This window comes from Marmota flaviventris, chromosome 10, assembly GCF_047511675.1.
Source record: "Marmota flaviventris isolate mMarFla1 chromosome 10, mMarFla1.hap1, whole genome shotgun sequence".
Classification (NCBI taxonomy): domain Eukaryota; kingdom Metazoa; phylum Chordata; class Mammalia; order Rodentia; family Sciuridae; genus Marmota; species Marmota flaviventris.
The window spans coordinates 16,824,941-16,849,543 of record NC_092507.1 but is presented as its reverse complement, the minus strand read 5'-3'; the positions used below and the strand labels follow the sequence as shown (position 1 = coordinate 16,849,543).

The 24,603-nt window shown below is 35.6% G+C and overlaps 1 protein-coding gene across 15 annotated transcripts in view; it reads left to right on the top strand.

Moving 5' to 3' along the window:
- The window catches only part of Luzp1 (leucine zipper protein 1), a 98,664-nt gene that overhangs the window by 19,267 nt on the left and 54,794 nt on the right, over positions 1-24,603 (top strand). For 2 of the 15 annotated variants that reach the window (XM_071617465.1, XM_071617461.1), the window contains exon 3: positions 1,750-1,810. The exons of 11 other annotated variants lie outside the window; for them this stretch is intronic. The gene's annotated coding sequence lies outside the window, so the exon portion shown is untranslated. Of the gene's footprint in view, positions 1-1,749; positions 1,811-11,870; positions 12,048-20,821; positions 20,897-24,603 lie in introns of those variants that run through there. 2 more of the 15 variants (XM_071617470.1, XM_071617469.1) reach the window with 2 other exon arrangements.

Here is a 24,603-nt window from a genome sequence, read left to right as displayed (position 1 = left end):
TTTGAATCATTGAGCCTCATGAAAAATGCTGGTATTCTTTAGTGAAAATGCCATGGACTAGAGTGACTGCTCTAAGAGGTCTTGTTTCATGGTACTAGTTTATGACAAAATGACAGTTTATAGTTGAGTCTGGGTTTAAGTGTGGGAGGGCTTCATGGAGGCAGACTGTTTTACAATGGTGAATGGATAGGATATGAATAGACGGAAAGGAAAAGGATGGTTTGCCAGGGCAGGGCAAAGATTGGAATAAGTCTGTGTTAGTGATTGAATGAGAATATTTGTCTGATTCGATAATGCAGTTTAGGTTATGGTCTAGCAGGAGATAAAATTAATGAGGTGATGTTCACTTAGGCTGTAAACAGCATTAATAATTACACTAAAGATGGGCTGGGGTCGTGGCTCAGCAGTAGAGCACTTACCTCGCACATGTGAGGCCCTGGGGTCGATCCTCAAACATAAATAAATAAAGGTATCGTGTTCAACTACAACTAAAAAATAAATATTTAAAAAATATTTACACTAAAGAATTTAGACTTGATCTTGCCAACATTTGGGGACCATTGTTTATAAATTGGGCAATGACTTGATATACTTGGAATTATAGTCTGATTAATCAAGAGGTGTTATGTAGATTGTTGGAAAGGAGGCCAGGTAAGGAATTTTTTAGACATTCAGATATGAATACTGTCAGGGTATGATTAGGGAATGGAGTGGGGAAAAAAATCAAACTGGGGGAATATATTGGATATTTTGAAGAAGGAAGAGATTAATGATGATATAGAGAAAGAAGGTAACTAAGATTTTTATGAGATTGGTAAAACTGGGAATTATTTGTGATACTAGTTAACTGAAATTAGGGAAGGTGAGGGGGAGGACATAGCTTCTATTATCCTTATTCTCTGCCAACTACATTACTCTACATCCAAGTGTTTTTTCTTTTCTTTTTTAAACACCATTTATTTGAGAAATGTTGAAATTGTCTGAAATTGCCCTGGAATTGATCTGGAAATTAAAAGGTTTTATTTATTTTGGAAATACTCAATTGGAAAAAAAGACACTACATTTCAAACCACTAAACATTATATATAAAATTATACTGTAATTAATATCATCATTGTTTGTTAGATTAACTGTCAAGTGGGGTGAAATTTTGGGGATATTTTTGTTACTTTAGGATTTTTTTAAACAGAATTTGTCCTATGTCTATTAGTACACTTATTACAAGTGTAGCAATAAATTGTGGTTCAGGGGCTGGGATTGTGGCTGAGCAGTAGAGCACTTGCCTAGCACGTGCGAGGCCTTGGGTTTGATCCTCAGCACCACATAAAATAAATAAATAAAATAAAGATACTGTGTCTAACTACAACGAAAAAATACATATTTAAAAACTTGATGGCAGGGCTGGGGATGTGGCTTAAGCGGTAGCGTGCTCGCCCGGCATCCGCGGCGCTGAGTTCGATCCTCAGCACCACATACAAATAAAGATGTTGTGTCCGCCAAAAACTAAAAAATAAACATTAAAAAAATTCTCTCTCTCTCTCTCTTTTTTTTTAAATAACTTGATGGCTTAGTTTATATTAATGTTAATTAAGTAAATCTTCCATTTTTCTCTGTCTTGCTGTATGTTACAGTAGAATATATTATCTACTATTTCTTTAGCATCTACTGTGGAGTTAGGTCCTTGATATGTATTAACACTTCAGTCTTTACAAGTGCCTCATGAATAGTTCTATTATTCCTGCTTTATAGGTAAGAAAAGTGAAGCTCATCTTAAGACATTTAAGAAATATTCCTGGGAGGAATAGTAGAGGTAAGATTCTAGATTTTTCTTTCAAAGCCTATGTTCTTTCTAGTACTCTATCCTTGGATTAGACATCATAATAATAGGAATAAAGGATGAGTCAGTTGAGATAACTGATAGAAAGCAATTCAAGTCAGTGAAGTGCTACCCAGATATAACTTGGTGCTCTCGGTTTTTGTATACTATGTATGAAAAGAGGGGCTTAAAAAGACCAAGTTTGATCTATAGACTAGTTCTAGTCATATAGTATTCATTTATTAGTCAGATAAAGTCCCTTCTATCCTTTTGTATTTATCCTTTTTATTTAAAAACAAATGTCGAATGTGCAAGGCCCTGGGTTCAATCCCTAGCACTGTCCCCCCTGCCCCCCAAAAAAGTCCAGTGGTGCACCTCTGTAATCCCAGCAACTCAGGAGGCTGAGGCAGGAGGATCACAATTCCTTCCTTCCTTTTTTTTTTTTTTTAAGAGAGAGAGAGAGAATTTTTTTTTAATATTTATTTTTCAGTTTTCGGCGGACACAATATCTTTGTTTGTATGTGGTGCTGAGGATCGAACCCGGGCTGCACGCATGCCAGGCGATTGTGCTACTGCTTGAGCCACATCCCCAGCCCGAGGATCACAATTTCAAGGCCAGCCTCAGCAATTTAGTGAGACTCTAAGCAACTTAATGAGACCCTGTCTCCAAAAAAAAAAGGGCTGGGATGTTATTCAGTGGTAAAAGTGCTTCAGGGTTAAATCCTCAGCAATAATAATAATAATAATATCATCCAATTCAAAAAACAAACAAACTGTTGGCAGTTCAGCAAATTTCTAGTCTTCACAAATGAAAATAAAGGATGTTTCAGGGTTCAACTTCTGAGAAAGTGAATTCTGAAGATCATTTCACTTGAAAATGTTGGATTCGTTAGTGCCAAATACTCGTTGTTATAGCATCTAATACTGTTTTGGTATGTCTCCTTTAATTATCCCTGTCCTCTGCAACAATATAGTTCTTTAGTTTACTCTTCTTCATCTTTGCTGTTGAAAATTACTTCAAAGTTCTGTCTACTGTAATTGCCTCCTTATTATAAACCTCTGCCCCACCCACTTCCACCTCATTCCTGATGTCCCTTTACCTTACCAGCTGTTTCTACTGTGTCTGGTAGAACCTGTGTACAAGTGTGAGCAAAGTCCTAGGTTCAAATCTTTTCTTCCAACATTTCCTTCATCTTCTAATAGTAACTTACAGTGAGGGTTTTCTGTAATGTCACTATTCTATTTTTGCTATATGAATACTCCTTAACTCCTTGGATAAGAAAGGAGTTGTGCTTTTTTTTGGTACAGCTTCTAATATTTCAAAGTCCTTAACCATCTACTGTCCCCCATTTCTGAGGCTTTGATGACTTCCATGACCCACAGGGATCAGTTTTATTTATTGTATTCCCTTCCCTAGAATTCACTTTGTTTAGTATCTCACACTCTCTTTTTTAAATATTTATTTATTTTTTTTAGTTTTAGTTGGACACAGTACCTTTACTTTATTTATTTATTTTTATGTCGTGCTGAGGTTTGAACCCAGGGCCTTGCACGTGCAAGGCTTGTGCTGTACCGCTGAGCCACAACCCCAGCCCCAGTATTTCACTCTTAATCAATTACTATCTTTCTCACTTGTATATGTAGCTTCATTCTTTGAGTCCTTTCTTTCTTTTTTTTTAAAAATATTTTGTTTTTAGTTGTAGTTGGACATAATATCTCTAATTAATTAATTTATTTTTATATGGTGCTGAGGATTGAATCCAGCACCTCGAACATGCTAGACAAGCACTCTACCGCTGAGCCATAACCCCAGGTGCCCCCCCCCCTTTCCTGAGGTCTTGTCTATTCTCAAATAAATCAATAAAAGCCCTCTACCATTAAGAACATTCAGTATGTAGCTTTTTCTTTTACTTTCTTCTCATTCTTCAACATTTCTCCTGTCTTGTTTCTGTCCCTGATACTTTACTGTAAATGCACTTTCAGAAGATCCACTGTCCGTGTACTTAGGCACTTTCATAGTCCTTAATGTCTGTGCAATATTTAAGCTGTTGATCCTCCTCCTCCTTGAACTTCTGTTCTTTAACTAGGAGTTAGAAATGTTTGAGCCAGGTAAGGTGGGGCATGCCTTTAATCCCAGTGACTTGGGAGGCTGAGGCAGGAGGATCACAAGTTTGAGACCAGCCTCAGCACTTTAGCAAGAACCTGTCTCAAAAAAATAATAAGGGCTGGGGTTATAGCTCAGTAATAGAGCTTGCCTGGGTTGTTCAATCTCCAGTTTGGAAAAAGAAAGAAAAATAATAAAAGGAATGTATGTGGCTCTATCTAGCTTGGTTAAGGCCCTTTTGCCTAGCACTTTGTTGTTTGTTGGACTCTGGTCCTCATCTCGTGGCCTGTACTAACCAGGAGGGAAGGGGTGGAACAGGTTGGCACTGTGCATCTTATAGAGCTCTGTACCCTGTGGACTTTTAAGTAAATAATTGATTTGACTTGCCAGTCTTCCTGTTCTCTCTCTTCCTGTCTGATCTTGTTGTGGCTTGAATATAAAATAGATTGCATGCTTCTGTTTGATTATGATTAAAAACTATGAAATATAAAAAATAGTCTATGTTTTTCAGTTCAGACTTGAAAGAATGATGTGAGTTTTTGCTAAACTCCAGTTAGAATTGAAATGCTCTAAAAATTTTTGGGAAAGCTTAATGTCAGATAGTGGTCTTACTGAGAAAAATTTTGTTATCTTTTATTTTAGTATAGTTTTTGTGGAAAACTGTTTCTGAAAAAAGATTAGATTCTATCACAGCAAAAATAACAACGAGAATCTCAATATCATAGAATTTCTAAGTTTATTTTCAGGTGCGTTTGCTATAGTAGCATTGTGTTATAATAGCATTGTACTATGACAGTCCTTGGAGTTTGTTATTAAGATGATTTTTTTGGAGAGGAGTACTGGGGATTGAAACTAGGGGTACTCTACCACTGAGCTACATTCCCAGCTCTGCCCCTTTAATTTTTTTTTTTTTTTTTTTTTAAATCTTGAAACAGGGTCTTGCTAAATTTCTGAAGCTGGCCTCAAACTTGTGATCCTTCTGTCTCAGCATCCCAAGTTGCTGGGATTATAGGTGGTGCCATGCCCAGCTGTTATTAATGTTTAAGTTTTTTTTTTAAGTTGTAGATGGACATAATACCTTTATTTTATTCATTTAGTTTTTAAGTGTTGCTGAGGATTGAACCCAGTGCCTCACCCAGTGCTAGGCAAGCACTGTACCACTGAGCTACAGCCCCAGCCCAAGAGCAAGTTTTTGAGTTGACATGAGTTTTCAAGAAGGAAATAGTACTGAGTAATGCCACATTTTTTTTATTGTTGTTGTTGTGCCACATTAATGATCTTTGAAGACTTGCTTCCTGAATTTTTTTTCTAACCTTTAGAGATTTGAGTTATTTTTGTCCTCAGATGTTTATTCTCTCCTCTGATAAAAAATGGAATTATCCCGTCTGGTGAGATGATAAAGAGCTTTGGGCTCAGTATGAAGATTCTGGTTCAGTTTTTTGTCATTATCTACCTATACAAACTTCAGCAAGTCACTTTACCTTTTGGCCTTGAGATTTTTTAGTTGAGAAAGTAAATAATTTCTAAGAAAATACCACTTTAGCTAGAGGTATTTTGTTAAAACGTTGTACACAGTGACTTTAAAACTTACTTTACTAGTGCAATCAGAAATGTGACAATTTGGGAGTGAGGCTCAGTGATAGAATGTCTGCTTAGCATTGTGGGAGGCTCTACTTACCATCCCTATTTGGAATGGGGTGGAGGAAGGAGGAGAATAAATGTGACAGTTTGTATTAAGAGGTAAGGGTTTGCAATATTACAGTTACATGTAAGAAATACAATGTAGCTATATGTTTGACTTGATAGAATAGATGCTCACATCAGTGGCAGTGTTACATATATCATAAAATTACTGGAAAATTTTCAAAAAAGGAGGACACTAAAACGTGAAATCCAATGTACATATGCCCATATCAATATTACATGATGTCTTTGGGGCAAAATTTTTTATATATTTCTTTACATGGAAATGGGTAAAATGGCAAAGAAGCTGGGTGCCTATAATTTCAGTGACTCAAGAGGATCCCAAGTTTGAGATTAGCCTCAGTAATTTTCAAGGCTCTCAACAACTTAGCCAAATTGTCCAAAAAAAAAAAGGTAGTAACTAATTATGTTTGTTTATCACCTTACTGTATGCCAACTGCTATTCTGAGATAAGTTTATGATGTATTTAGTTTTAAATTCTGGGTGGTGGGTATTAATCCTGTTTTATACATGCATATTGAAATATTTAAATGACATTGTGTGACTAGGTCTGTGTGACTCCAGAGTTCTTACCCATAAATTATCTGTCACATTTTAATCTTAGAATGCATAAAGATGATGGAATATGATATAATTAACTATGAGAATATTTAATTAGAATGGGATATCATAGGAATAAAGTAGAATTTAAATATTTTTTGAATGTTCAATTAGGTTATTGGGTTTTTTTTTGTTTCCTTAAGCCATGTGCTGTAATAGTCTAATACAATTTTCACTACATATTACATATACATCAATTTAGTAACATATACTGAAATTTATTGACCCAAGTGCCCTGTGTTTTAAATTCTAATTGTGCAATATTTGTGTAAACTTGGGAAAGGAACTTTATTTCTTTGGGCCTCAGTTTACTCATCTGAAAAAATTATTTTAATAGTATAAGTCTCATGGAGTTGTGAGGCATTAACAAATTAGTTGGAGCAAAGAGCTTAGAATGACACAGTGTTACCTATCATTGTGCTTTTAGGTTTTTCAGGTACTTTAACATGTTCTTCAGATAACATTCCTGTGAAAAAGATAGGGTCTAGAGTCTGTTACAAAAAAGAAATCCATGAAGGAACTTGTGTAAGGACACAAGAACAAAATTAAAAGGAATAAAATTTAAAAGATTACTTAACCCTAATCTGAAAGAGGGGAGGGGAAAAAAAGTTTGGGATGAGTATTGAGTAGTCACCTCTTATAACCTATGCTATTTTAAATGAGAGAGATCACTCCCTACTACTCTTTTCTTCTGGTCTTTGATTCTCTTCTTGCTGTTGGAGGGAAGATAGGGAGGATGTTTCTGTGTCATTTCTGTGTTCTAGTCTAGCAATCTAGAAAGCTGAGAAGATATTACATTTGAAGGATATTACATTTGTTGGGAACTGGGAAAACAGCTTAGCTTTTTTACTTGGGAGTTGGGGGAAGGCAAAATGTCGGGAGAGGCAATGAGCTACCAGTATGATTTATTTGTTAAATCATAAAGTTTTTCCATGGCTTTAACTCTTGAAGTGCTTCAGCTGAACCCCATTCTTTTCTGCTATGTTAGTTTCCTGCAGTCCTTTAGAAGCATTTTTAGAATGTAAGTGCTTCTAGGCTTAAAAAAAAAGCCTATGCTGCTTGATACCTCTTAGCTGTTGGCATCAGATTTTACTGCAGTGTGTACTGTATGATTTCTGCATTGCTGTAAATAGAACTTGGCTAGATTTACTCTTTACATTTCTGAAGATATTTTTTCTTTGTATCTCTCCTATAGGCTAGTACACTGTAGCACTGGAGGCTCTTCCATAGCCCTTGGAAAACCTGAAGAGGAAAAGAGGCTTATTTATTTTATTTATTTATTTTTGCTTGCTCAATAAGTTTATTTATTGTTTTCATCTGAAAGTCTTCCTAAAAAACTGTTATGATTTAGTTCTCAGCAGCCCGTTCTTGAGTTCTGAAGAAGTTTGCATTCTTTTGATATAGCCAATCTTTCTTCTGGGCAAGGGACATTTCAGGATGGTTCCCCCTCTTCTTTTTAACTTTTTTTTTTTAAATATTTACTTTTTAGTTGTAGTTGGACACAATACCTTGATTTTATTTATTTATTTTTTATGTGGTGCTGAGGATCGAACCCAGAGCCTTGCATGTGCTAGGTGAGCGCTCTACCACTGAGCCACAACCCCAGCCCTCTTTTTAACTTCTTAAAGAGGGCTTTTTTTTTTTTTTTTTTTTTTTTTTAAAGAAAGAGGGCTATTTTTGTGGTACTGGGGATTGAACTCAGTGATGTTCTACCACAGTCCTACATCCCCAATCCTGTTTTTAAAATTTTTTTAAAGATATTTTTTAGTTGTCAATGGATCTCTTATTTAATTTTTTTTTTTTTTTGCAGTGCTGAGGATTGAACCCAGGGCCTCACACATGCCAGGCAAGTGCTCTATCCCTGAGTCGCAGCTCCAGCTCCATGTTTTTAAATTTTTAATTTTGAGGCAGGGTCTTGCTAAGTTGCTAACTCTGGCCTTGAATTTGTGATCCTTCTGCCTTAGCCTCCCTAGTCAATGGGATTATAGTTGTGCGCTGTGCCTGGTGAGAGTTTTTGAGGAGTTACCTTGTGTTGGGGTTTCTTTTGGCTTGCATTTCTCCAACTGTAGCCTTTCCTTCCTTATGTCCAGTACATAGAAACAGTGTCTTCACTAAATGTGTATTTGTTATGGTTTAGATTCAGGGTATCTCCCAAAAGCTCATGTATGAGACATTGTCAGAAAGCTTAGATTTGAAAGGATTGGTTATGAGAGCCTTAACTTAATCAGTGCATCAATCCTCTGATAAGGGTTAACTGGTAACTGTAGGCAGGTAGGGTGTAGCTGGAGGAGGTGGGTCATCAAGGGCATGCCTTTGGGATATATACTTTCTCTGTGATGAGGGGAGTCTTTCTGATAACCGTGTGGTCATGTCCTGTGCCACTTACCTCTGCCACGCTTTACCCCCATGATGTTCTGTTTCTCTTTGGGCCCCAAACAATGGAGCTAGCTAGCTGTCTGTGGACTGAGACCTCTGGAATTGTGAGCCCCAAAATAAACTTTTCCTCTTAAAATTGTTATTGTCAGGTTTTTTGGTCACAGCAACGAAAAAGCTGACTAAATATAGTACCTCTCCATGTAAGGGACTATTATGGTACTAGCCGCTGGCTATTGCAGGGAGTGCAAGAATTGAAGTCTTATTTTATTAGATTAAATAAGATTGAAGATAGACAAAGTAATACATTTTAGTGAAAAGAGTTTTAGGATTGGCAGCTCTGGATTTAATTCCAGTTCTGCCTTTTAATAACCAGTGCAACCCTGAGCAAACTGCTTAGCTTCTGCTGGGTATAGTGGCGCACACCTGTAATTCCAGTGGCTCCGGAGGCTGAGGATCATGATTTCAAAGCCAGCCACAGCAAAAGCGAGGTGCTACGCAACTCAGTGAGATCCTGTCTCTAAATAAAATTCAAAATAAGGCTGGGGATGTGGCTCAGTGGTTGATGTCCCTGAGTTCAATCCCCAGTAGCCTCCCCCACAGAAAAAAATTGGCTTAGCTTCCCTGAGTGTCTGTTTTCTAGAAAGAGTAATAAATACCTAGTTCTTTGGGTTTTTGGAAGGATTAAATGAGACAACAAATTTATAATACTTAACAATGCATGGATGTAGTATTGTGAATTGTTACACTAACCTTTTGGAAGTGGAATGGGAATATTTGTATTTATCTCAGGTTTGTTGTAAAATATTAATAATAGATAGTCTAGCGCATGAAAATCCTAGGGTTTTTGTTTTTTTTTGGTGTGTTTGTGTGTGTGTGTGTGTGTATAACTGGAGGTTTAACTCAGGGGTGTTCTACCACTGAACTATATTCCTTGTTATTTTTTATTTTGAGACACGGTTTTGTTAAGTAGGTGGGGCTGGGCTCAAGTAGCTGGGGTTACAAGTATGCCTCCATGTCCTGCTCCTAATCTGAGGAATTTTTTTTTTTTTAGTTGTAGATGTACACTATTTTATGTGGTGCTGAGGATCAAACCCAGTGCCTCACACATGTAAAACAAGCTTTCTACCACTGAGCCATAACCCCAGCCCCTAATCTGAGGATTTTTTATGGTAAAGAATATGTGAAATAATAATAACTGAAGCAAGAGAAATACTATAGGTAGTAGTATTTAAAATCTTGCCCAAGTCATACCATTACCAGCAAGTAGTCAGTGCTATTTCAGCAGTCTATTGGGGTCTTTTTAACTGCTGAACTAAATATGAACATTTCCAATTGTATTTTACCTGCTATTATTTAATTTATCCCAAAGTCTAGTTACTTTCTTTTTATACAAAGTTAGGTTCTCCTCATTCTCAAAAATCAGCTAAAATTTCACCATGAAGCTTTCTCAGGATATTCTGGAGAAATGATTTGTCCCACTTTTTAATGCCATTTTTAATGCCATTGTCAGCAGTCCATGGACTGATATATAGCATCTTTTGCTCTCATTATCTGCCTGGAGAAAACTTCTTATTTTTAAAGATTTAGTTTAGAAATCTTTTCTATGAAACTTTTCTTGATTCATAATATTTTTTTCTATTCTTTGTACATATGAAACTTTTCTTGATTCATAATATTTTTTTCTATTCTTTGTACATCTCTTGTTGTGCTTAACACATTATATTCTAATTATTTGCTTATGTTTGTCTATTTACAATATACTATGAGGATCATAAAAACAGTATTTATTTCTGTATTCCCACTTTTGAGCCTGTCTTGCTCAGTAGATATTGAAATGAGACAGTTTTCTTTTTTCTAATCTTAGAGGTCATGAGTGGGAAATGCACTTTGGAGTCTGTGTATTTGAAACAAAATAAAACTATGTGTGGTGGCATATACCTATAGTCTCAGCTATTTGGAAAGCTGAGGTGGGAGGACTACTTGAGCCCAAGAATTCCAGACCAGACTGGGCAACATATTGACACCCCATTTCAAAAATGAATAAAGCCTGGCATTGTGGTGCATGCCTGTAATCTCAGAGACTCTGGAAGCTGAGGCAGGAGGATTGCAATTTCAAGACCAACCTTGGCAGCTTCGTGAGACCTTGTGTCAAAATAATATTTTCATCACCTCAAAAAGAAACCACATAACCATTAGTAGTACTCTCCATTCTCCATACCTGTAGTACCTACCAACCATAATCCACTTTCTGTCTGTATGGATTTTTCTATTTGGGACTTTTCATAGAAATGTCTGTATTTTTATCAACTCAGTAGATTGTGTCTGACTTCTTTTACTTTCCAAAGTGTTTTCAAGATTATCCAAATTTTAGTATGTATTAATACTTTATTTCTTTTTACAGCTGAATAATATGCCATTGTATGATAATACCAGTTTTATTTTACTCATTAGTTGGTAGAAATTTGCATTGTTTCCACTTCTGGATGTTAGGAATAATACATGGTTTAAAGTTTTGGTACAGACATAAATTTTCATGTCTTTTGGTTATGTATCTACAGAGAATTGCTGGGTCATATGATAACTCTGTATTTAACATTTTGAGGAACTGCTACCAAATTTTTTCCACCGTATCTGCACCATTTTGCATTCCCAACAGCAGTGTATAAGTGTTCCAGTTTTTCCACATTCTTGCAACATTTTTTTTTTTGTAGCCATACTAGTGGATATGAAATGGAGAAGTGCCTGTTCATTCTGTATTTTGTTAATTGGTTATTTGTCTTTTTGTTAGTTTTGGTTTTAGAATTTTATTTTTTCTACATTTTTTATTGGTACATTATAGTTATATATAATGATGGAATTTGTTGTTACATATTCATTCATCCATGCACACAATATAACACTGTAATTTGGTTGATAACACTTCCCCCATCCCTCCTTACCTCCTGTCCCCTGGTCCATTTCTTCTACTGATCTCCCTTTGATTTTCATGAGATCTCACCCTCTCTTCTTTTTGTTTTTCCTCTCTAGCTTTCACACACATGAGAGAAGCCATATGACCTTTGACCTTCACAGTTTGGCTTATTATGCTTACAATAATCTAATTCCATTAATTTCCCTGAAAGTGACATAATTTCATTTTTTTAATGGCTGAATAAAACTCGTGTGCGTGTGTGTGTGTAATCATTATCCATTTATTCATTGATAGACACCTAGGCTGGTTCTGTAGTTTGGCTTTGTGAATTGTGATGTAATAAACATGGGTATCACTATAGTATGACCATGTTAATTCTTTAGGATAAATACCGAGGAGTCGTATAGCTGGGGTCATATGTTGGTTCTATGCCTAATCTTTAATTTTTTTTTTTTTAAAGTTGTAGATGGACACAATATCTTTATTTTACATTTATGTGGTGCTGAGGATCGAACCCAGTGCCTCATGCATGCTAGGTGAGCACTCTACCACTGAGCCACAACCCCAGCCCCTATGCCTAATCTTTTGAGGAATCTTCATACATATTTCCATAGTGGTTACTAATTTACAGTCCCACCAACAGTGTAAAAAAGTGTTCCTTTTTCTCCACTTCCTCTTCAGTATTTATTATTTGTATTCTTGATGACTGCCATTCTTACTGAGGTGAGATGAAATCTCAGTGTAATTTTGATTTGCATTTCCCTAATTGCTAATGATGTGTAATTTTTTTAATATATTTGTTGGCCACTTGTATTTTTTTCTTTTGAGAAGTGTCTGGTTAATTCATTTGCCCATTTATGAATTTGAGTTATTTGATTTTTTTTTGTCAAGGTTTTGAATTCTTTATATATTCTAGATATTAATCCTGTGTCAGAAGAATAGCCAGCAAAAATTGTCTTCTGTTCTGTAGGTTCTTTCTTTACATTCCTAATTGTTTCCTTTGCTGTGCAGAAGCTTTTTAATTTGATGCCATCCCATTTATTAACTCTTGGCATTATTTCCTGACCTTTAGGGGTCCTGTGATTCAGTTTTAAGAATTCTCTGTATATTTTGGATAGTAGTGTTGTGGATATAAGATTTGCAGATATTTTTCTCTATGGAGTTTTTGGATCTCTTTGCCTAGAATTCATATCTGTCTTTGTTTTGTTGTGAGCAGCTCCTTATAAATGGATTCTTCTTGAAACAAACCTTGAGTTTTTGTACTGGGCCTTCATTGGTTGATAAAGCCTGGAAATTTCTCTGATGTTATTTTGGTTGGTTGGTTTTTTTGTAAGAACATTGCTGTGTCATGTATTCATTAATATTAAGGAGGGTGTTTTTCTTTATTTTTAAAAGTAGACAAGGGGTTTTCATGATTTCTTTTTTTTCCCCCTTCAATTATTTTAAAAATTTCTAAAAACAGTTGAATGGATAGTATTACAAACACCCATATACCTTTCACCTACATCATTGATTATCTGTGGATTTGTGGGGTTTCCTGAGGCCCTGTAAGGTAGTCTACAGGGTCAAAACTATTACCACAATACTAAGACATTATTTGCCTTTTTCACTTTGGTAACATTTGTTCTAACAGTACAAAAGCAATCAATGCTAGATAAAGTTGCTGCTTTATGTAGAACAAACCAAGGCAATAGAACTGTATTAGCAATAATTATGTTTCGTGTTGTAAAACAAAAATGTCAGTTTTGCTTAGAAATATCCTTGATGAAGTAGTAAGAACATTTTTAAAAAATATCTTGACCCTTTAGTACACATGTTTTTAATATTCTGTGTGATGGAAAGTTCATGTGAATCCCTTCTGCATGTGAAAGTAAAGTGGTTAGATAAAGGAAGGAAAAACAGTAGTGGGATTAAGTTGCAAGCTAAACTAACCCTTTTCATTTCCTGGATCATCATTTTTACTTGAAAGAATGATTGGTTCTCAGACTTGGGTATTTGGCTGATATTTTCTTGAAAATGGGTGAAATGTAGCTTGTCATCCTAAAGAAAACAACTGTGGTGGAACTTACTGCCAGTGATAAAATTTGAGCTTTCAAGCAGAAATTAGAGTTATAGATAACTTTTGTTTCTGTGAATTTGGCAGTGTCTTAATACTTAGACTTTTTAAAGAGTAAGAGTGGTGGTGATATTAACAAGTGATTTTTAGAATTTTTTTTAGATATTGTACAATGTTTTTTTAGATATTGACATATGCCAGCATTTAAAAATTCTACATTCTTGTTAACTCAAAGAAAAAATATTTTCCAAACGATCAATGCGTTCTTTTACAAAAGTAAAAGATTGATCCAAAGTGCAAAATAGATCAAAGGATTTTATGTAACAGTATGAAAAGTTCATTATTTTGGCTTTAGATTCCACATTGTAACACACCTTTTAAAAATAACACTTGTCAAGTTATGGTGTAGTATCAAAGAATAATATTGCTGATCATCTTAGAAGATTATTTTATCCAAATACATATTGTATGAAAAATTGTGTTTTCTTCATATGCTTCACCTAGGAGGTATTTGTGTGTGTGTGTGTGTGTGTGTGTTTTGCTGGAGATTGAATCCATTGAGCATGGTGCTGCCACTGAGTTGTATCCCCAGCCCCTTATACTTAAAACAAAGCACCTTGTTAATATGATTGAATACAGAAGCAGATGAGAGTGCTGCAGCAGACATTTAAAAGAGATTTGTAGATGTGGCACACCAGTGTCTTTTTGTTACATTTTTTATTTTTTGAAAATCTATTTTCATTAAAATATGTTATTTATGTTAACATGTAATGGGCTTATTGCTGTTTTAAAATCAATACATGTTTTACAATTTTCTTTTTTAAATTTTTTTATGTAGTAAGTACAGATATAATTTTATGCCCTTTGAAAAGGTCATTAATTTTTAAGAGTAAAGGAGTCCAGAGACCCAGAAATTTGAGAACCCCTCTTCTAAATTCACAATTTTTATTATTTTGTCTCATTTGCATTATTCATGTCTAATTTTTTTTTTTGTCTGAAGCTTTTTCCCCTTTGGCTGAAACATTTGAAAGTACGTTGTATATATTGTGACCTAAATACTGTCATTCATAAATACTTTAGCATTCAGCAGTCATATATTGTCTGATATTAGTTCATATTTAAATTACTCAGTTGGTCCCTAAATGTTCTTCATAGTCTTTATTCCCTTTAGAATCCATTTTAATGGTCTCTTGTACATTTGATTGTCATGTCTCTTTTAATCTAGAGTAGGAGTCAGTAATTTTTTTTTTTTGTAATGAGCCAGAGAGTAAATATTTGCGGCATTGTGGGGCATACTGACTCTTATGAGGGAAAGATAGCCATAGACAGTACATAAATGAATGGGTATGGCTGTATTCTAATAAAACTTAAGTTTTCAGACCGTTGATCTACAATAGCCCTCTCAAACACTTTTTTTTTAATGTGTATATGTGTCTTAATAACATTTCCTCTCTGAAGAGTTCAAGCGGTTATAATGTCCCAGAAATTGATTATTTTCTCATGCTTAAATTTAGGGTAAACTTATTTTTTTAAGGGCCTCATGCATTTTAGGCAGGCATTTTACCACTGAGCTACACTGCAACCTTACGATAAACAACATAGATGATGTTTGCATTTTCTTTGTTATATTGGAAGGATAAGCCTTTTCCATTATTACTATTGAGGATAAGTTTGATCTTTTCATTTTAAAGGTACCTACTCCCCTTTATAAGTTATCTGTGGGATGCCTTTGAGGCAATGTGAATATCCTGTTCTCTAACCAAATGGTTTTAGCATCACTGTTAATCTTTGCCTGAATCAATTATGTTGATAGTTGTGATGAGAGTTCTTAATAATGTGCTTAAGTAACAATAGCAATAATAAATTGTATTTTCAGTATCCTCATGAGCTTAGAAAAGCCCTTTTCAGATACATTATATGCTCTAATTCTGTGGGTTAGTTTCCCATTGTAGACTTTGTCTGGATGAGGCTGAAAGATTGGGTCTGTTTGTGTTGTGCTGAACCAGATCCTGGGTTCCATAATATGTTGTCTTTCTTTTCTGAGCTCAAGGCTGTTTTTAAAAAGGGAGAACCTCGCCTATCCTGGATTGGAAGCTCTTTTGTCCTTGGGTAGTTTTACTTGTTCCTTACCACTTTGTCAATATATCTTGTATTAATTATTCAATTTCTGGGTCCTATAGTATTCTATGCATCACTTTTGGTCTAATTATATGTTAAAGCTCTTAGTAAAAGCCAACCAAGAAATTACACCTAGAAAAATGCACTTAATAACATCTTAAGAGAAACATTTTCTTCTACCAACTTCTAATGAAAATTTTCAAACATATGAAAAAGTTGATAGACTAGTTTAATATATCTTTCACCTGGATTCAATAATTGTTAACTGTTTGCCTTATACTTATGTAGCTATTAATGTCTGTATTTTTTGGGTAGCTCAGTGATAAGGGTACTTGCTTAGCATTTGTGAAGTCCTGCCAAAGAAAGGAAAAAAACCTTTTTTTTATCCTCCTGAACTATTTGATAAGCTGCAGATGTGTGACACTCTAGAATAAGGACTGTCTACTACATAACTACTTTATCATTATCATACCTTATCAGTCCATATTTAAATGTCTCTAGATTTCTCTGGAGTATCTTTAATGGTTTTCATTTTTTGAGAGAGGTTCTCTGAGAACACAGCAATGGATGAGAGATTGACGTAATTGGACAATTAAGTTCTCTGTGTGGTCTCTTGACATAAACCATAACTAACTACCTTTATATGATGCCCTGCAGATAGCTGTAATTAATAGTCTTGCATTGGTGGGTAAAATAAGGTCACCAGACTGGGAGTGAAGGGAAGTCATGGCTATGATCAAATATTGAACCTTTTAGAATATCAGTGATAAGGGCTGGGGGTATAGCTCAGTGATAGAGCACTTGTCTACCATGCATAGGGCCTGGGTTCCATCCCTAGCCCAGGAAGAAGAAAAACAAAATCGGTCAATGATGAGCAAAATAAGTTGGAAAAAGTAAGAAATTAGGGTGACATCTAGCTGAATGCCTGGCTCATGGTATGTTCTTAATGCATATTTGTTGACTTAAAGGTGTAACTGGAGGCATATTTTGGAAAAGGAGAGATTATTTCTGTCCTCGTTAGTTGAAAATTTATTTGGTGATTCCAGTGTATTTGGTCTGTTAGGTGCTGTAGGTATGTAAAAAAAAAAAATAGAAATAGAAAACAATGTTCATGCTCTTAGAATACAGTATTAGCTAAGAAGAAACAAACTTTTTTGATGTTTATGTGTTGTCTTTTGCATGCCAGGTGTAGTCTAGGTACTGGAATACAGTGGTAAACAACACTGAAAAAATCCATGCCTTGTGGAGTTTATGTATTAGTTGCGAGAGATAAACAGTAAACATATCAACAAAATGATTTCTGCTAGAGGTGTTCATAAAATTAAAGTTTAATGCAGTTCGTAATGGAGAGGAGTGCAGCTTTAGCCAATTATTATCAGATAAGGCATTCTGAGGAATGTGACTTGAATTACAAAAGGGTAATGGGAATTACAGCATGGGAAGGTTTGGGGAGAGGTAGAGGAGGCAACAAGTAGAAAGATCATAAGGTTGAGCTAGACTGTGAGGACCCAGGAGACTATAGTATGTGTGGAGCAGAGTGAGAGGCGTCAAAGTGGTAAAAAAAATATGATAGGAGATGAAATAAGAGTGAAAGGCGATAACCAGATTTAGTAGGGTTCTTATTTTAAGTCATGGAAAGCCACTGAGGAATATAAATTTTATTCCATGAAATAGCTGATGATTTTAAGAAACTATTGATTTGGTGGACCCAGAAGATATCCCTCTCGCCCTCACTTTTTTCCTCCCTTTTTATCTTTTGATTTACTGGGTATAGAACCCAGGGGCTCTCCTACTCTATATCTCCAATCTTTAAAACATTTTTTTTTAGGGCTGGAGCTATATAGCTCAGTGGTAGAACTTGCCTAGCACATGTGAGGCACTGGGTTTGATCCTTAGCACCACATATAAATAAATAAAATAAAGGTATTGTGTCCATCTACAACTTAAAATATTATTATTATTATTTTTGAAATTTAGAGACAGGGTCTCCCTAAGTTCCTAAGTTGCTCAGGCTGGCCTTGAACTTACGATCCTCTTGCCTCAGCCTCCTCAATACTGGAATTACAGGTGTGTGCCATCACACCTGGATCCCTATTTCACTTTTTTTCTTCAACACATCTTATATTGAATAACCATTATATTCACAATAGTATACTGGTGAGAATACAAAGAAATGACAGTTCTTGCAACTTCAAGGAGTTTTGTGATGTAGTTGGAGTAACATGGCATAAACATGTGAATAAATGTCTGTGAGTATAATGTATAGAAAAGGGGTTTATCTATAATTGTATATACTTATCTGCTAAATGAGAGTGGGTGCTCAACAAGGGAAATGTTAAGAAGCAGTGAGAATGGAAGGGTTCCACTGAAGAGAAGATAGCATTGAATTGTATTTTGGGTAGATTTGACTAGGTGGAGAAGGGCATTCTAGGCAGGGGAACTATCTGGACAGAGGTAGAACATGAAGGAATTGTCCTCAGGAAATAATGAGTAGATCAGTCTATCCAAGGTAGGAAAAAGATAATGGCCAGGGGGCTGAGGTTGTGGCTCAGTGGTAGAATGCTTGCCTAGCTTGTGTGAGAGGCACTGGGTTTGATCTCAGCACACATATAAATTAATAAAAAAAACAAAGGTCCATCACAACAACTAAAAAATTATATATACTAAAAAAATAAATAAATTAAAAGATAATGGCCAGCATGTCAGGAATTGAGGGACAGACTGAAAAATCAGAATTTAATCTGTAGTTGTAAGCACTCCTTGTTGTACATCTTGTTAGTCACTTGCATTCTAAATTTGTTTTCTCAGCTAATATTACTGCCTACTGTGTACACTTGAATTCTTTGAAACAGCCTGGTCCCTTGCAGATACAAAATCAAATTTTGATTTTGGCATATGGTTTGTTTGTTTGTTTGTTTATTTATTTATTTTAAAATATTTTTAGTTGTCAATGGGTCTTTAGTTTATTTGTTTATATGTGGTGCTGAGGATCAAACCCAGTGCCTCACACATGCTAGGCAAGCACTCTCCCACTGAGCCCCAGCCCCAGCCCCAGCCCCAAGTTAGTTTTATTGATTTTATTTTTTTAGATACAGCAGAATGCATTACAATTCTTATACATATAGAGTACAATTTTTCATATCTTTGTATACAGAGTATGTTCACGTCAATTCATGCCTTTATACATGTACTTTTTTTTGGCATTATAATTCTTATTACACTATATGCCACAATTTTTTGTATCTCTTGGCATATGGTATATATATGTGTGTGTGTGTGTGTGTGTGTGTGTGTGTGTGTATAAATGCAACAAATGAAGTCAGGAGGACCTTTTAAGTGATTTTTATTTCAGTAGGCAAGTTTGATGGGTTGGAGTTTGAATCACTAGTAGGAGCAGAATAGTTGGAGGATTTTATTGGTGAAAGATGAATTGGGGGGATATATTGAATTATAAGAAGGCTATGTTAGCTGAGTACCTTAGCGCATGCCTGTAACTCCAGTGGCTCAGGAGGCTGAGACAGGAGATTCCCAAGTTCCAAGCTAGTCTCAGCAACTGAGACCCTGTCTCTAAATAAAATACAAAAAAAGGCCGAGGATGTGACCCAGTGGTTGAGTACCCCTGAGTTCAATCCCCAGTATCAGAAAAGGAAAAAAAAAAAAAAAAAGAAGGCTAGGTTAATGTCAAAATATGTTGTAAGATTCTGAAGCTCATTGACATTTATAATCTGGGTTTGACAGGGCAATGATTGTTCCAGGTTGGGACTAAAAATAAGAGAATGGGGGGCCTAAGATAAACATTTAAAAAATCTTGATCATTATTTAGAATACAACCATGTACCATAGACATAATCCTAGTGCTCCTGAACACTTTCTCTTTTACTTACCCCAATCCCACTGATTTTAAAAGATTTTGTTTCATACCAATTTCAGCAATGTTCAATGATAAATGTACTTTGTCATTAATTAGAACCTTTTATTTAAAATTGTAAAGAGTTTTTTTTTTTTTCTGTATTCTGCTTATTTATTTTTTAGCTTATGGAGGACCAAGCCCAACATATATTTTTATGCTAATAATGGTTTTTGGCTTCTCGTAAGGACAAGAGCTTTTTAGCTGGAAGAAACCATTAAGAGCTGGGTATGGTGGTGCACATCTGTAATCCCAGTGATTTGGGAGGTTGAGGCAGAAGAATTCCAAGTTTGAACCCAGCCTCAGCAGCTCAGCAAGTCCCCATCTCAAAATAAATAAATAAAAAGCCTGGGGATGTAGCTCAGTGGTAAAGTGCCCCTATGTTCAATCCCCAGTACACACACACATGCACACGCACACACACACACACACACACACAGAAAAAAGAAATCATCTGAAATATTTCTTAGCACTTGTTTTTTTTCCCCAAATTTGATTAAAAAATTTTTTTTTGTAGTTGTATATGGACAGCATGCTTTATTTTCTTTATTTTTATTTGGTGCTAAGGTTTGAACCCAGTGCTTCACATGTGCTAGGCAACCGCTCTGCCACTGAGCTACAGCCCCAGCCCTGATTTTTTTTTTATTAATTTGAAGTAAATTTATTCATGTGGACATGGAAATTTTTGTTATTAAAGTGGTCATTTGATATATAGGTGAATTTAAACGTGTCCTTGGTATTTCTTGGTTTTATACATCTGACAACTAATGTTCCAAATGGATAAGTGCAATAGCATGAAAGGAATTATTATCTGGATACAGAGGAGCCCAGTCCATCACTTCTCCCCACAATATGGGGTGAGGCCATTGTTGTAATCCTTCTTAAAACAAAACAGTATATTATGGAGGTATATGTATCCCAATTCTCTGCAGTGGAGAGAGAGCACTCACACATAAAAAGATTAATAATGGATAAGCTACATTTTTTTTTTTTAAAGATATACTACCTGGAGTTTAAGATGTTTACCTCAATATTTAAGATACAGTGGAGCTTTTAATAATGCTGGTCTTATGGGTAAGGAAACATTATCAGACATTTATTCTTTCATCAAGGTTCAGTTCACAATAATAATAACAGTTATTATTTTTGTACTGGGGATTGAATCCAGGGTTGCCTTACCACTGAGCTATATCTCTATTCCTTTTAATTTTTTGATGAGACAGGGTCTCCCTGAGTTGCCTAAGCTGGTCTGGAATTTGCAGTCCTCCTGCCTCAGCCTCTCCAGTAGCTGGGATTACAGTCAGGTACTGCCTAGTAATTGTTTTTGTATAACACTTTACAATTGTGTTTTTACAGGTGTTATCACATTTGAGCTTTAAGGTACTGTTGTTACATGGGGAAGCAAGTACATTTATCCCTATTTTAAGCTGAAATTAAAAGTTAATAACTCAAACTCAGATTTTACCTCACATCTCTCTCTTTTTTAAAAAATGTCTTTGTTTTTATGTGGTGCTGAGAATCGAACCCAGTGCCTCACTCATGCTAGGTGAGCATGCTACCACTTGAGCCACATCCCCAGCCCACATCTACCTCTTAGTGTGCTAAACTATACTACCTTTTATAACTTCAGTTTCTTCATATCCAAATTTCCATAGTAATGAATTATGTTATGCCGAGTTTCATTTTAGAACAAACCCAATATCTTTAACTAAAAATGCCATGTTTTCCATTACTATTTACCATTCAGAAGTCACTGAATGAACTTATTATTTTTTTAAATAAAATTGGAACTGAGGAATTTAATCCTAAAAAGATTCTTGAATTAGAGTAAAATTATCCTGTTTAACTCATGGATTCAACAAACACTTATTAAATATCTTCTTTGTGCCAAGTTTAGTGCAGAGGGTGGAAGGTGGGGGAACCTTCGGAATCGAAGTATTAAAATGAAAAAGCAAGAATTTAAAGTCATGTAGATCTGAATTCAAATCCCAGCCCTGTTACTTAGTGGGAATCTCTTAGAGCTTCAATTTCCTGATCTTCAAAAGGTGGATAATAATACCTGTCTCTTAGAATTGTTTTGAGGAATAGGATGAGATAGATATATATATATAGCACATGCTATATAAGACATTACTTTTCATAGATGAATGAATATACAAATATGAGAGCTGAGTTTTGACAGGAAGTGAGGAAGTGTTTGGCTAACAATAGTCTAAAGTGATTTTGGCTGCGAGTATGTTGTGTTCTGCTGCTGTTGAAACTTGCAGCTCTTACACTGGTGTTTCTCAATGATGCATTTGACTTCTCACATAGGAGAAGCCGAGTTATTCCTTTGGAGTATAAGTCTTTTGGAAACCTCTGCAGGCTAAACCATTAAACTAACTTTGTTGCAATTCAGTTTGGGGAAAATTGCACATTACCATAGAGTAGTGAAAGTCAGGTGTCAGGGTATCTCTTTTTGGCTGTTTTCAGTTTCTTGAATGATGTAGCCATCAAAAGCAAAATTAATGGCCACGCATGGAGAAAAGTACTGCTGACCTTGAGTGAGACCAGTAAACTAAACAGGATGAAAGACTGAGAACTTTTCGTTTTCTGAAATGGTGCTATATTCATTTATAAATATTTTTAGAGCACTTATTATATGCCAGGTGTTGTTCCGGGTGCTAGGAATACAGTAGTAGTGGTGGGGAAGGATCTTTTATGGTAGAGTTGTGTTCCGGTTAGGGAGGTAAATAAATGTAAGATAATGAATTTCAAGAAACGCTAAGAACCATGTAGAGGAATAGAACAAGAGAACTGATGTCAAGTTAGAGAAGGGATGCTTATTTTTAAATAGAGTCTTGTTTTAGATGGAACAATATAGAATACTTTTCTAGGATAACAAACAAACAGGACCCAGAATGAAGCCAGTGAGTGACCTCAAAGAAAAGGAGCTAAAACAGGCAGTGTGTTTAGTCACTATTTGGAAAGGTCTTTAGTATGAGGAGTAGATAGCTGACTTCCGAAGTTGCTTTAGGAGGAAGAAGGGGAGGATGACTACCTTGTTAAGAGATTGAAATCAGCCCATATTTATTCTAAAAACTTATTACTAAAGGGAAGGGAGTAGGTCCGGTACTGTTGAAAATCAACCTACATGCCATTTTCGGAACACAAACATTATATTATAGGCTATATTACTCCAGAAAATGTGTATTTTGGTGTCCGGGAAGCCTAATGATTTTTATCCCCTATAGTTTTTTTTTTTTTAAAGTGTAGGGTTTTTTTTTTTTTTGAACCCAGGGGCACTTAACCACCAAGCCACACTCCCAGCCTGTCTGTTTGTCTGTCTATCTATCTATCTATCTATCTATCAGAGAATAAAACTCAGTGCCTCACACATCTTAGGCAAGTGCTTTACCACTGAGCCACAACACCCTTTTTAATATATTTGTTTTTAGAGACAGGGTCCCACTGGGCTGCTTAGGGCCTATCTAAGTTGCTGAGGCCGGCTTTGAACTTGCGGACCTCCTACCTCAGGCTCCTGAGCTACTGGGATTACAGGTGTGTGTCACCATTGCCTGGCAAGTGTAGTCTTTTGTCTGCGTCAGAATGCATGTGCAAATCTATTTGCTCCACCACAATAAATATCTTTTTAAGAATATTTGAGGATAGTACCTGTGAATCTGCAATTTTAGCAAGTACTCAGGTAGTTCTGTATCCATATTAGAATTGAAAATTAATGTTTATAAACTTGTTGATAGAAATTATCTTTAACCCCAGGTTTAGTGAGTGGGCTTTCAAGTACCTATTTAAGAGTCATGATTTTTCATTAATTTACATTGGAGTCTGTATTTTCTTTTGCATTGATTTAATTTTTGGTTTTAATTTCTGAAACACTATATCCTCTATCTTAAGATGATGAGCAGCAGAAACCAAAACCTTTATCCTGTTTCTTCATATTACATTTTTCACCATCAGCCACATTCCTGGGAAGGAGCAGCTTTTGTAGATTAATGTGCTATAGTAAAGAGCTTACCCACCCTTAACACTTTTTTGTTTGTTTGTTTTTGTTTTTTCTGTTGAGCATTCTAGTTATTTATCTGTGATTGAGAGTTTACATTTTTTCATAGATCATTAAATCTCTAACATGCAAATACCTTAATGAAAGAGAAACAAATAGACAATGAGGATTCAGAGAAAGTATATAATATATTTAGTAGTAGGCACAATGAATATTCAATTTGATTTTAAGGGAGGAGATTGAAACAGTCAGCAATGGGACATCTGTAGGTGATCAAAGGGGATCCTTAAAAGCGTCATAGACAACATTCTAGTACAACTGTTAAAGAAGAAAGGTGTGCACTGTTTACTGCCTTGTGTGTGTGCGCGTATGTGTGAGCGCACACCTATGTGTAATGCTGGAGATTTAACCCAGAGGTACTTCATCACTGAGCTACATCCCTAGCCCTTTTTAAAATTTTGATTTTGAAATAGGATCCTGCTAAATTGCCCAGGCTGACTTCCATCTTGCGATCCTCTTGCTTCAACCTCCTGAGTCTCTGGGATTATAGGCTTATACCTGGCTGAGTCAGTGGAATTACAGGCATGTACCTGTGCCTAGCTTTTTCCTACATTTTTAAGTTTAATGGTATCACTGTTATTGTCAGGTTGTGGGAAAACTACCAGTTAGGATTTTTTTCTGTTTAGGACCCTAGGATCCTGTCTCTAAGCCTGTGGCTCAAGACTTTTATAACTTGCCTTTTTGGATAATGCCAGCTGTACTGTTGACGTTGGACCTTTTAGAAGTTGAAAGGACCTTAGAGTAAATAAAAGTATATATACTTTCTACCATCAAAGAAACCAAGATTCAGAAAAATGAAATTATTTTCTCCAAGGCTTAATGTGAAATCAGATGATATGATTTCCTTTAATGGAGTCATCCATTTTTGTCATCTTTTAAAAATGTGTTCCTTTCTCTCAAATAATGTTATCCTTCTGTTTAAGGATATTCATATCTTTCCATCCTAGTAGT